Source organism: Myodes glareolus, chromosome 19 (genome assembly GCF_982192425.1).
Source record: "Myodes glareolus chromosome 19, mMyoGla1.1, whole genome shotgun sequence".
NCBI lineage: Eukaryota > Metazoa > Chordata > Mammalia > Rodentia > Cricetidae > Myodes > Myodes glareolus.
Window position 1 is genome coordinate 3,958,024 of NC_142044.1, and position 11,268 is coordinate 3,969,291.

General features: G+C 44.9%; 1 protein-coding gene across 6 annotated transcripts in view; it reads left to right on the plus strand.

Moving 5' to 3' along the window:
- Grhl2 (grainyhead like transcription factor 2) overlaps window positions 1-11,268 on the plus strand; it is a 121,271-nt gene that overhangs the window by 16,996 nt on the left and 93,007 nt on the right. Inside the window, exon 2 of one of the 6 annotated variants that reach the window (XM_085679088.2) lies at window positions 920-1,078. The exons of 4 other annotated variants lie outside the window; for them this stretch is intronic. The gene's annotated coding sequence lies outside the window, so the exon portion shown is untranslated. Of the gene's footprint in view, window positions 1-919; window positions 1,079-11,202; window positions 11,224-11,268 lie in introns of those variants that run through there. One more of the 6 variants, XM_085679089.2, reaches the window with a different exon arrangement.

Here is an 11,268-nt window from a genome sequence, read left to right on the forward strand (position 1 = left end):
CCACTGTCATGGAGGACTGTTGTGGTGTTTGCTAAGCAGTCAGCCAGCTCTGCACACTGGCTTCTTCCCACAGCCTCTGCTCTAATCACTCCAGCGTCAACAACACCAACACACACACACACACACACACACACACACTGTGGCCCCAGGAAAATGCTATGATCTCTCCAGACGCCACTGTCTCTATCCTGTAAGATGAGAGATTTTTAGGCAGGAGGTGGTCGCACACGCCTTTAATTCATTACTCGGGAGGCCTCAGGTGAGTCTTGAGTTTGAGTCCAGCCTGGTCTACAGAGCAAGTTCCAAGATGGCCGGGGCTACACAGGGAAACCCTGTCTCAAAGAACAAAACAAGCAAACAAACATATAAATTAATATTTTAAATTATGCTAGGTGGGCATGGTAGTGCAAGTCTTTAATCCTAGAATCTCTGAGTTTGAGGCAAGCCTGGTTTACACAGGAGGACCCTGCCTTGAACCCTCTCCAACAAAGTTAAAATGTTTGTTTATTTAATGTGTGCCACAGCACTTGTGTGGAGGGAGGTCTGAGGACAATTTGCAGGAGTCAGTTTTCTCCACAGTGTGGGGCTGGGGCATCAAGCTCCATCACAAGTCTTGGCAGTGGTGTTTTGACCTGCGGACCCCACCTTGCTGGTCTCTAGGAGTCAAGGAGCAGTTTTGCTTGTAGACAAGGGAGGAAGGTATTCATCCTGCCACAGGGCCGCTTGTGTGATTCCCCAGGAAGAGACCAGGTTTCGGGTGATCAAGCAGTCGTCACCTCCCGCGGGGTCAGCCCTTTTCTCACAGGGTGACCTTTTATTCTATCTATATTCCATTGCATAAGCACCATGACAGATGCTGCACAGACTGATCACAGCTCCACCCCAAAGACACTCGTTTTTTATTTTTGTGTTCTTACAGACTTTCCCCTGCTTGTTCTAGCCCTGTGCCGTAGTCACCAGTCACCAGCACGGTCTCTTCACTTGACCGTTCCCCCTTTGTTTTAAGAGTTCTGCCCTCGGCACCTGGTTAAGGCAGTCACTTCGAGCTTTCTCTACTGGAAAGTTACTGTCCCTTCAGGTAAGGGAATCATGGCTATTCACATTTCTTCTACAAATGCTTCCCGCTAGAGAGCTTCTCCCTGCTCTCAGTTTGTGTAACGTAACTTGGAATTCTCTTTTTATTAATGTGTGCTGTGTCTAACATTCTCTCTTCTTCTCTTGCTTGGCTATTTGGTTATTGTTGTCAATTTGTTCATTTTTCTTTTCTCTCTCCATCTTCTTTCTTCCCTTTTTGTTTTTGAGATCGGGTTTCTCTGTGTAGCCCTGATTGTCCTGGAACTTGCTCTATAGACCAGGCTGGCCTCAAACTCAGAGATCCTTCTGCCTCTGCACCTGGGTGCTTGGGTTAAAGGTGTGTACCACCGCCTGGCAACATTCACTTTCTCAATGTTAGTGTTCTTTTGGGTCAGATTCCTTGCCCCTTTCCCGTTTCCGTCTGTGTCGAAGGTTGAGTTCTTTGAAACGATACTGAGGGAGACTTGGGAACACAATATGCTCCTTCTTATTTCCCTCCTCTTCCTCCCCCTCTTCCTTCTTCTTGACAACCCTGGCTGTCTTGGAACTCCGTAGACCCGGCTGGTCTCAAGCTCACATGGATTTGCCCGACTCTGCCTCCAGAGTACTGGGATCATTAAAGCCATGCGGCACCAGGCTCAGCAGTTTGTTAGTTATCTTTGCTACTTCGTTAGTCTTAAAACTATTATAAAATAAATTATAATTAATGTGTGCATGTGGGTGTGCATGTGTGTCACACGGATCTGTGGAGGTGATTGAGTCTCTCCTCTCACGGAGGAATTTTATGAGTTTCAGGGTTTGCCAGACTTGCATTCCAGGCATCTTTACCTGTGAAGCCATCTCGCTGGCTCTTAGTCAGCCCTTTCTTACATATATTTTCATCATTAATTTCTTTTTTGTTCATAATAATTGTATGCATTTGTTTCTTTGATTATGTCTATCTACTTTATTTTTATCAATTTTTCTGGTATTCTTCCCCTTAACATGTCACATGCTCAGCGCTTTAACCTTTAGCCTCTATTCATGTTCAATGTAAGCTACAGTGAAGTTGTAGTCCTGGAAGGATAACCCCATGACACCATGTCTTTCTTTCTACACTGGCTCTAGAATCCTTTTAACTCACTAATGACCAAAGACTGTTGTGTTGGCATTCATGTTTATATGGATTTCATTGATTTTTATCATATTAGAAGATGGGCTGGGATATAGCTTGGCGTAGAATGTAAGTCTAGGATACTCAACCACAGCACCCCACAAAAGAGTAACATGTTAGAGAGAAATTTAAGACCATTATGAAAGAATGCATTAAAATAATAACTACAAATCCATTGTGTTTTAAGGGGACATTGTCTAAAATATAAACAACTAGTTTTTCTGAAACAAATACATATCAGTGTGGAGAGGAGTGGTTTATGTTTATGTTTTTCCAATTCTTTTCAACTGTGGTGCACCAGATGGCGGCTGGTCTCCTATCTGTGTTCTCATTAAGTCTGTTGAAAACGTTGGTTTGCTTAGGTATCCTGAAAAAGGAAATTGTGGTGTGTGTGTGTGTGTGTGTGTGTGTGTGTGTGTGTGTGTGTGCACGCGCACGCCTGTATGCCAGCCCGAATTCGACAGTAGTGTGTGAAAGGTTAACGCAATGCAGAGGAGGAATTTCGTGAACTCTGCCCCATTGAGGCCTTCAGTCCCGACCTGTACCTGGAGCAGTTGGCTCGCCTATCTGGAATTTTGGAGCACTCTTCTCCTGCAGTTTAAAATACCGCCTAATTCAGATCATCCCTCTGGGAACAGTTCTTCTGGTATCAAAGCAAGAAATCCCATCCATTCCATTTTCATAGATCTCACCAGAAAGTATGTGAATATTATGAAGGTTTTTTGTTTGTTTGTTTGTTTTGTTTTACAGACAGGGTTTCTTTGTAGCTTTGGAGCCTGTTTTGGAGCTAGCTCTTGTAGTCTTGTAGACCAGAACTCTCAGAGATCCACCTGCCTCTGCCTCCCGAGTGCTGAGATTAAAGGCGTGTGCCACCACCGCCCGGCTATTATGAAGTTTTAATAGTGGTTGAAAGTAAGTTTTAAATTTGCTCAGAAACTCAGATGTGATTGACCATTTTCAACAAACGCTGTCAGTTTGTTTCTTGAAGTATGAGATTTACATTGGATTTCTATTTTAGAAAATGTTGCCTGAACAGGTAGCTTATCAACTTGTCATTCTTTCACGTTGGAGATGGAGAGCTGCTGCCTCCACGCCTGATGACTTGAGCTTCATCCCTGAGGCACAGGTGGGGCAGGAAACAAGGGGACGGGCTCTGTCCTCCAGATGTGTGCCACAGCGTAAAAGCACACGTGTACACTGTATTTCAAAGTGCTTTTACACATACCTACAACTTTGTTGGATGGAACTTTCCCCCAAGGTTTGAAATGAACAAAATTAATATGGTATAGAGTGTAACCAGGAACACTTTCAAATGCCAACAGCTTGTTTGTTTCTTTGTTTCCATTTTGCTTGTGCGGCAAGAGAAACATCTCTCACACCCAACTTGCTGCGGGGCCTGGTTTGTGGGAGGGAGCAGCCTTGGTGAGGGCAGGTGTGTCCCAGTGCTGTCACGAAGAGCGGCTTCCTCGATGGCCCTTGGGAGGATCTAAGGGCTTTCCAGGAGTCTGCACTCCTGATATAACTGCTGCTTTACGCTTTCTTTCCGTTTCTCTTAAGTATTTAATCATGTGGATGTGTGTGCCGTGTGTGTGTATGTCCATGGAGGTTAGAGGTGTTGGATCCCCTGAAGCTGTAGCTACAGGTAGCTTCACTCCCTAACATGGGCACTGGGAACTGCAGTACATGCTCTTAACCACTGAGTCATCTCTCCAGTCTTGCTCTAACATTTCTTCACCTTTTCTTTTGATCATAGTAATTGTCACTATTGGATATTTCTCTACATCTTTATCTACCTATGTATTATGTATATATCTATTATCATCATCATCATCTATCCATCCAGCATCCATCTGTCTGTCTGTCTGTCTGTCTATCTATCTATCAATCATCTATCTATCTACCTACCTACCATTATCTATCTATCTATCTATCTATCTATCTATCTATCTATCTATCTATCTATCTATCTATCATCTATCTATCTACCTACCTACCATTATCTATCTATCTATCTATCTGTCTGTCTGTCTGTCTGTCTGTCTATCTATCTATCTATCATCTATCTATCTATCTACCTACCTACCATTATCTATCTATCTATCTATCTATCTATCTATCTATCTATCTATCTATCTATCCATCCATCCATCCATCCATCCATCCATCCATCCATCCATCCACCCACCCACCCACCCATCCATCGTCTGTCTGTATCTATGTGTGTGGGAAGAGCGATGTCATTGGAGGTCAGAGGACAAATGCTGGAGCTGGCCCTCTCCTACCACGTGAGTCTGTGGAATTGAATTCACACCGTCAGGCTTGGTGACAGGTTCCTTTATCCACTAAGGCATCTTGAAGGCCATAATGTGTGGGTTTTTGTTTGTTTGTTTGCTTAGGTTTTTTATTTGTTTGTCTTTGTAGTTTTTTTTTTAAATATTTTTCTCTTCTGTTATTTTGAGACAGAGTTTCTTTATGTAGTTCTGCCTGTCTTTGGGCTCACTATGTAGAACAAATTGGCTTCCAACTCACAGAGATCTGCCTATTTCTCCTTTCCAAGTTCTGGGACTAAAGACATATACAACCACACCTGACTGATTTCTTTTTTTTTCTAAATAGCATATTTAAACTTATATTTTCTATCCATATCTGGAATTAATATTAGTATTTTAAAAAATACAATGTAAAATTTCCATACCTTTAAAAATTACACTTTACTTTTGTTTGATGTTAGGTTTAAGAATCTTTTCTTTATGGCGTAAATTATGAGAAATTAGTTAAATTAATTTCATAGTGTACCAGCTCACTTGGTTGTCTCTGACAGCTATATTGACTTTGTTTTCAATACAAATGCATGTCTCTTTCCACTTTGAATCAAGAAATTATTCTCTCTTTTCCTCTCTTTTTGAGACAGGCTCTCACTATGTAGCTCTGGCTGCCTCAAACTTGCTATGTAGACCAAGCTGGCCTGGAACTCACAGAGATCCTCCTGCCTCTGTCTCACGAGTTCTAGGAATAAAGATGTGCACCACCATGCCCTTTTAGAATTCTTTCTAAAAGGATAGATGGATAGAATAGCTTTTGGGTCTCTTCAAGATGATAAGTCCTGGTTTTTCTGTCTAGTTAGCTGGTCTTTTGCTATATTTACTATTCCATGGCCAAATCCATTTTCTTGTCTTTTCATTTAGAAAGGCAGCTTCCCTCTCTCCCTTCCCCTTCCTTCCTCTCCCTTTCTCTCCCCTATCCTCCTTTCTTTGCTTTTCTTTTTGGGAGGTGGTCCATGCCGCGTATAATACCTGATCTCTATTTTGCACAGAAAAACTAAAGTTTGAGGCCTGTTTTTATGTCCTCTGGACAGGTTTTTTCCCCCCAAGTTTATGTAGCATTTTTAAATTTGAATTTTGATGTTGAAATTTCATCTGGATATGGACAGAGGTGTTTAATGATTCTTTTGAACATGCAGTGACCTTGTTTCTCTCAAGACTTAAGTTTTTCAAATGATTTCTTCTCTCCATTGCTCTCTTCTCAACCTCTTTAGGTTGTGTGCATCTTCACATGGTTACTTTATTTGTGTGGGAATGGATTCCGTGCCTGTGCACCCACAGCCTGTGTATGGGTGTCAGAGGGCAACCAGTGTGAGCCTCTTCTCTCTTCCCGCCATGTGGACCCAGAGGCTGACCTCAGCTCCTCAGGTGTGGTGTTGAGTGCCTTTATCCACTGAGCCCCACACCATCCCTGTAACTCTGTGTGTAGAATGTTCTACAGAAATATTCTGCATCTTTTTTTTTTTTTTGTTATCTGCGTCATGATTTTTTTGTTTTGTTTTAACCTAGGAAGGTCTAGGGATAAGGCTCAGTAGTACATGCAGCATGAATGAAGCCCCAAGGTTCAATCCTCAGCAAAAGCCAGGCAAAATGCCTGTCTGGATAATTCCCTGCTTTCATTTCCAGTACATAAATCCCCCTCCATGTTTTAATTTAACACTCCTAAAACATTTTATTTTAATTTAAAAAACAATGAACCTTTCCCCTTATATTTTTGGTGATTCTTTTTTTGATTTTTTTCCTTTTATTTTTTGTTTTTTGAGACGGGGTTTTTCCATGTAGCCCTGGCCATCCTGGAACTTGTTCTGTAGACCTGGCTGGCCTTGAACTCACAGAGCCCCCGTTCTCCTGTCTCTGCCTCTCAAGTGCTGGGATTAAAGGCGTGTGTGTCACCACACCCACCTAAGAAATTGCCTTCTAACAACAGCACTGAGCCCAGTACTGCCAGCTGAGAAAGCTGCTTCAGAGGCCTTGAGCGGGCTCCAATCCACGTCCCACAGTGTCTGCTGCAAGGTCTCTGGCAAACTCAGTGATTCTTCTGTAATGAAGAACATGGGATCTGAGCCTGGCTTCAAGTTTTGGGGGGAGGGATGTTTGGAAAATACGTACTATAACTTATGTGAATAGGAATGGTCCCCATAGGCTCCTGTATTTGAATGCTCAGTCATCAGGGAGTGCTACTTTTTAATAGGATTAGAAGAATTAGGAGGTGTTGCCTTGTGGAGGAAGTGTGTCACTAGGGGGTGGGCATGGAGTTTTTAAAAGCCCAAGGCAGAAGGCTTCTCTCTCTGCCTGTGGGTCAGGACTTACCTCCCAGCTGCTGACCCAAAGACTGCAATACCCTCCCCCTACCGTGATGATAACGGACTACCTTCTGAAAGTGTAAGCAATCCCCCAGTGAAATGCTTTCCTTTGTAAGCCTTGCTGTGGTCCTGGTGTCCCTTCCCAGCAGCAGAACAGTGTCTGAGACCCTGTCCTTCTTGGGAGGCACTCCAGAAGTCACCTGACCCCCAAACCCAAACTGTTCTAAAGCTGGAAAAGTAGATAGCCGTGAAAGTCCCTTCAACTGTTGTGAGCACATCAGATTTCGGTCCACACACACACTCCTCAGGCTAATGTCCTCACCAGTCGCTCCCATTTAAAGCATCCTCTCCTTATCCCCTTTGGTCTCTGTGAAGGGCATCGCCTTCATTGGTCTCATTTAATCTAACAACGCCCCACACACTCACGTACGCAGGAAGCTGAGGGGTGGCCAGGTGGGTGCTAGTTAGCGCTGGGGCCAGGGTCTGGGCTCACCACCGTCTCCTGCACCAGCTTTTCACAAACAGATCATCAACATGTTTTCAAAGGTCTGTGTTAAATCTTTCTTGCATCCGCCCGGATTTCTAGATGTGTTTACCAGGGGGAAACCCATATGGTGGAAATTGATGCTTCTGGAGGAAGCCTTTGCAGCACTCTGAGGGGGGAGTTTCCAGATCTTGAGGGTAATGCAACTGAGGCTTGGGGACTTAAAGTAGGTCGAGGAGAATGGGAGGACCATGCAGGGAAGCTGCTAGGGCTTTGTTTAGAGGAGCACCATGATATTGCTGCCTTGTTGGATCCTCTTTGTGGTGTTGGCTATCTGCATAATGAAAGTTTAAAGGTAGATTATGTAATAAATAATACAAAATAATACACATGTTTTGGGATCTCTTGGGCAAAGGGAATTCTGAGACAGTAAATAGGGAACTTCTAAAGAGAGAGACAGAAAGAGAGAGAGAGAAAGAGAGAGAGAGAGAGAGAGAGATCCAGGAAGGGTGGTAATGTACCCCAAGGCCTGGAGGTTAGGCTGGGTCTTGAGGGCATGACACAGGAGCTGTTTAATTATCCATGTTAAGGAAGTAAAAGGCAGGACTCTTGACAGGTAAACTGGGAATGAGAATAGGTATCAGTTGGAGGGGTTTGGGCCTGATGTAGGCAATGCAGACTCATACTGCTTCTGGAAAAACTGAAACGTCGTTCTGTGAAGACGATTTCACCAGATTCCCACGTGTTTGAAGAGGAGGGGGCTTCTAGATAGATTAAAGAGAAGGACGTTAAGGGCTAAGATGAAAGCTGTCATGCTATGGTGACTGACTTAAAATGGGCGTGTGGTTTTAGAGGGAAAGGCGGCGTGGGTTGAGATTCCTGAGCCTCTCATCAAAGTCTGTGCACGAAGCTCTCCTAACCCCTCCAAGGCACGGGGAAGTTGTCTAAGGCCGCAGGAGGCTTTCCAAAGCCTGGGAAAGCTGTCCCCGGCAGGTGGAGGCGGTCCTTGGCAGGGGAGGCGGTCTCTGGCCTGGGGAGGCGGTCGCTAGCCTGTGGAGGCTGTCCCTGGCAGAGGTCCAGAGCTGCCCGGCCTAAGGTCTCCTTGCCGCTGTTCCTTTCACCACTGCAGCCGCAGACACAGTCCTCAGCCCTGCCGCCCGCCCTGTGTACACAGAACTAATAGTGCGCTGGAGAAAACAAGAGTGGTGTGAACGCTCTGACGCTCGCCTAGATTTGTTTTTCCTCAAAGAGCGACTCAGAGGTCAAATTCACATTTGCTCAGAGTTCTGTGCAAGGCGGCCCAGATTGTGAACCCCGAGGCTTCACAAGACAATTTAGAACTCGTTGAAGCAAGCCCAGCAGAGGGCCCGGGCTTTAATCCCTGCACTCCAAGGCAGAAGCAGGCGGCTCTCTCAATTCTAGGCCTGTTCCAGCCAGCCAGGGTTACAGAGAGAAATCCTGTAGGAATTGACTGAAACTGAATTTGAACTGTCTTTCCTGGTGAATGGTGATAAAGCTTTAGGTAAATCTTTAGAAAGCACTTCTTCAAAACAAAGGCTGGTAAAGGCTGCTCCTTGCCCTTTTATTTCCATCTAGTAGAAATTATACTTTTCTTCTCAGCATATCAGAGAAATGACTTTGTTTTTATCAGATCAAACTTCATTCTGCAGTGCTCTGTACCAGACAGACCATGATCTCTGAAGAATAAAGCAAAGGCATCACACAGTTAAAGGGGAGAGCATAAAAGGCCCCTGCGCTATCAAAAATTAAGTAAAAATAGTGGAAAGGAATTGTGATTTCCAGGATTTTTTTTCCCTCTTAGCCATGCAAAGATCCACCAGCAGCTTTCTCCTAGGGGAGATACTGGTTAAGCCCTAAAGTCCCAACAACTGTGCCAGGATGAGCTGGAGACAACAGGAAGAAGCTGGGAGCTAAGGAGGAAGATTCAAGAAAAATCTGTGCAGCAACGGGGCCACCACTTCCTGCTAAGTGTTTGGGCAGAGAGCCAGTGCGAGCCACGCCCTCCGCACAGCCGCTCTGCTCTTCTCAGGCAATGGCAGCAGGCAGCACGGTCTGTTCCTTCCGACGGTGAGCTATTGCAAGCATGGCTCTCCTAGGATACGATGGTTAAGCCTCAGAGTTTTCAGTCTTATGATGACACAATAGCAATACACACCCGAAACCATGCTTCAAAGTTTAAATTTTGGAATTTTTTCTAAGTCTCTGTTTTTTACTGTTGTGCTGAATAACTCTCCAGAAAATGACCGTACTTCAGTTTTCTGTTTCACTTTCTGAATGAAACACAGACAAGGGTGGACCAAATAAACTGTCACAGGACCCCAGTTCTCCTGGCTTCTCCCAGGCCTCATCTGCTCACAGACACTCCCAGCCTACACATGAACTTACCCTCCGTCATGAGTCATTTTCTACAAAGTGGAAATACTATGGAATTTTTTTTTCTCAGAAAAAGAGAGTTTTTTTCTATTGGACTTTCAAAAATGAGTATAAACATACCTCTTTTATAAAAAATATTCATCCTGCCAGAACAAGCTCCAAAGCTACAGAGAAACCCTGTCTTGAAAAACCAAAAAAAAAAAAAAAAATCCTGAATGATGAAATGTATTAGTTTAAAAAATATTTCCCACCCCTTCCCCATCATCAAGGATCAGCAAGTGTCTCCTTGTCACAGCCCTTGCAGAAAGCGGCTCTCCAGGCGTCTGCTAGGCCCTGTGGGTGACAGTGTCCTGTTCATCCCTCCGCGTTCAATAGCACAGGTGCCGCCTATCGGGCTCTCAACAAAGCCTGTGGGATAGCGAGTGTCAACTCTGCTTTCCCTTTAATTAGTGATAATAGGTTTACCCTTCGTGAATCAGAATCAACTTTAACGAAGCCTGAAAGGCACAGAAACGGATAGGAACCCAGAAGAGTATGGCGGTGGCAATGTCACTTAGTCTCAGAGCCCTGCATCCTCCTGAGGACCCAGTTGTCAATCATTTCCACGGTATGAGGCAAGCAGGTGGGCATTGCTAACCCTACTTAAGACAGGCGAAGCAAACACAGGTGTTAGCTGACTTCTCGTTCACCGTGGGCCACTGGGCAAGCACTCACCTCCAGAGCCGTGTCACTCCGTGTCACCACACCGCCTAATCATCCGTAGGCATTTGTCTCACTCCAAAGAAACGGGACTGTCCTCTCTGAATTGTTATTTGCAGTGTAGCCAGTATTCCTTCTCCCCAGTGAGTTCCATGAAACCGTGGCCACAGAGAGCTCAAGCCGGCAGAGACTGTAGCGCTGAGTCCACCTGATACAAGTTACTTCCCACCTGTGCCATGCTGTCTCAAATATTCTGTAGCAATCCAAATGTGACTTTTGGACCCCACAGAATGTACAGCACTCTGCCCGCACACAAAGGTACTTTGATACACTGTTCTTGGAGAGGTCACACTGGTCCTCTGACACAAAGCAAGTCAGGGAACACCGACCATCAGGAGATTGTAAGGGCTGTCTTTGGGAACTTCATGACCACCAGAAAGTCTGGGTGGCTAAATTTCCATCGGTGGTTGTTGTTTCCGTCACTGGCATTGCCACCCACCTATCCATGTCAGGGGACTGTGTGTCAGAGAAGGTGTTGCCTGGACACAGTATCCTTGTTCTGCCTTGATTCCCTTTCAGTGAACAAGGAGAAAGGGCCAAGAAATGAATGACTCCAGACTTTGTTACTTGACACATTGGGTCCCCCATGGGGAGCTGCAGAGGGCTGTCATGGACTTTGGGTATTTGAGTCTCTGTCATACTGACCATAAGACGCTGTCTTGTAGATTGCTGCTCTACACAAGGTTGACCTGGTTGGCACTAATTAACTCATGGACTCTTGGGGAAGTTCCTTAGGTATGCCATTGGTTTCCTCACTCCTAACCTAATGCTTCCACGTCA